We start from the raw sequence: 3016 nt of genomic DNA, 5'->3' as shown, positions 1-3016 counted from the left end.
TTTAGTCCTTTTTTCATTTTTTATTCTAATTTTATTTAAGCTATACATGCTTCATATATTTTATAGATACAGACTCAGGAACATACATAGTGACATTTCTCCCTGTACCCTCCCTCTCACCCATACTTCAAATCATCCTCTTTCTCTCTTTCACATTCCCACTCCTAATTTTTACAAAGATCTACTTTCAGTATACTTACTGATCATGTAGTTAATTATTATAGTTTTCAGATGTATACTGAATGCCCTTTTATAACCAGCTCCTGTCCTCCTACTCCTCCCTCACCTCCCAACACAACAGGGAAAATGCTGACCAAAGAATTTCTGGGTCACTCTTGCTAATTTAAATAACAACAAAATAACTATTAAGGAGAAACACAAATTCCCTAAAATGAGCCATACGTGGAAAAGAGCTTATCCCAGATAAGAGGTTCATTCAAATGAAGGGAAATGTTAAAGAAGTTAAGTATTTAAGACACATGGAACTTCATGAGATTGGGTCACTGTCACCTGCTTACTGACCGATGATTTTCTCAGCTTCTCAAGGTCTGTTACTTGCAGAGAGCACAGGCTACAGATTGCTTTGTTTTTGTGATAGTGACACATAGGAGAAAGGCATTTGCATTTTATACAGCTGAAATTACAATACACTCAGAATTGGAAAATTAATTCTCATAATTTTTTCTAGAACTTTTTAATCAATGATGCCTTATTAACATGCTATGTGCATACTGCTATGACAATTCATCATGCTGATAGCCTGAAAACGGAAAAACAAATGCTCAGCTATCTATCTATATAGTAACTCAAATGCAATATGTAAGTAGGTCTAAGGGTCTTGTTTGTCTTCTTTTCTGTTCCTCAAGTTTTATGTTGAGTGTCTTCAAGGACAATGGCCCTGCTCCAGGCTAGGATTCATAAAGCTGGAAAGAGCATCTTAACAGCACCAAAGGTGGAGGACTACAGAGGCTTCACTCTTCTCAAATCCCACGAAGAGCTGTACTTGCAGTGAAGACAGGACTCGATAAGGACTCTAATGAGCATGGGAGGAATCGATGCCTGGTGCCACAAGACTGGGTGACAAGAATCCTGGGGCAATAAGGGGTTGCCAGGGCAGCAGACACAAAGGTTCCATCCTAAGGGTCTTATCCATGGACACTATCGAGTACTCACTAAAAAACCTGGAGCACAAAGTTCTACTTGGGACCTTGGGTGGTAAGGAAAAATGCTATACAGATGAAGGAGAATCAGGAAATCTGGTCACACCAAGCCCCTGCTGCCCCTAGCACAGGATTTGCCATGTTAAGGCAGCGAGCACCTAACCTGTGGAAGCTGGCACCATAGGGCTGCCTAGGATTGAGCAGGGACAAAGAAACAAAGAACCCCTTTCCCTCACAGTAACAGCCAAACACAGCATCACCCTAGGGGACAAGCAAGCCTTGAGCAATTTCCTCTGTATGATGTGAATGCATTGTGGAAAACAAAGTTGGGGGTAAAACAGGAACAAACATTTCCTGGCTAAATGACTCCATTGCTTAATTCTAATTCTCTGGTATTTAAAATAAGAAAAATAATAACTCTACAAAAGCTATTATGCAAAATAAAAGAGGAATAAATACTTTCCAGCGTATTTTATGGTTGAGGTCTAATCGCAAGAAAATTATGTTACAGTTTTCCTCATGAACCTAGACACCAATATTTTGCACAAAACAGTAGCAAGTAAAGTCCGGCAATATATTCAAAAATACATTATATTTAAGTACAGGTTTTCTCCTGTGAATCCAAGTTTTGTGCCACATTTACCAAACATTCAGCATAATTCATCACATCATTAGTCTAGAAAATTGAGTGATATAGTCATTGTAATAGTTGCCAAGAAAACATACGAGAATTTTAACATTCATTCATTATAAAAACTCCAAGCAAACTAGAAATTAAAGCAACCTGCTTAACCTGATAAAGCACGTTCATCAATTTAAATTATAGCTAATGTCACACTTTTAATGACGAAAGACTCAATCTTTCACCCTGAGCTCAAGAATGAAACAAGACTTCTCTTATTATCACTTCCATTCAATATTGTCCTGCAGACCCTACCCAGTACAATATGGCAAGGTAGGGCTGTTTGGAGTGTGAGGAGTACAGATTAGATAGAAAGAAACTGAGTGGTCTCTAGTCAGAGACATCTGTGTAAAACAAAACAAAACAAAAAATCATTAAAAGTGCTCTCAGACCTTGTACACTACCTTAGTAAGGTCAAAGGATACATAGCACACAGAACAGATTGGCTTCCTATGTATTAACAATGAGCAACTGGAAATTTGGTGTAGTATAGCACTAAAAATATGGAGTGTTTATATATACATCTAGTAATATACATGCAAGTTTTGTATATTAAATATTATAAAACATTATTGAGATGATACAAAACAAGCTTAAAAAAATACAGACATATACTACGTCCATCGATTCCTAGGTTTAATGTTATTAAAATGAGAATTCACCACAAGCTGATTCACAGAATCCAAATCAAAGTCATAGCATTTTTAAAATTTTTAAAAAAATTTTTTAACTTTTATTTAATGAATATAAATTTCCAAAGTACAGCTTATGGATGACAATGGCTTCCCCCCTCCATAACTTCCCTCCCACCCGCAACCCTCCCCTTTCCCGCTCCCTCTCCCCTTCCATTCACATCAAGATTCATTTTCAATTCTCTTTATATACAGAAGATCAGTTTAGTATATATTAACTAAAGATTTCAACAGTTTGCCCCCACACAGCAATACAAAGTGAAAAAATACTGTTTGAGTACTAGTTATAGCATTAAATAACAGTGTACATCACATTAATGACAGAGATCCTGCATGATATTTTTTTAAAAAAGATTGATTATTTTTCTATGTAATTTCCAATTTAACACCAAGCTTTTTTTTTTCATTTTCAATTATTTTTATATACAGAAGATCCATTCAGTATATACTAAGTAAAGATTTCATCAGTTTGCACCCACACA

Source organism: Lepus europaeus, chromosome 3 (assembly GCF_033115175.1).
Source record: "Lepus europaeus isolate LE1 chromosome 3, mLepTim1.pri, whole genome shotgun sequence".
Lineage (NCBI taxonomy): Eukaryota > Metazoa > Chordata > Mammalia > Lagomorpha > Leporidae > Lepus > Lepus europaeus.
The sequence above is the reverse complement of the archived record's forward strand: the minus strand, read 5'-3'. Positions refer to the sequence as shown.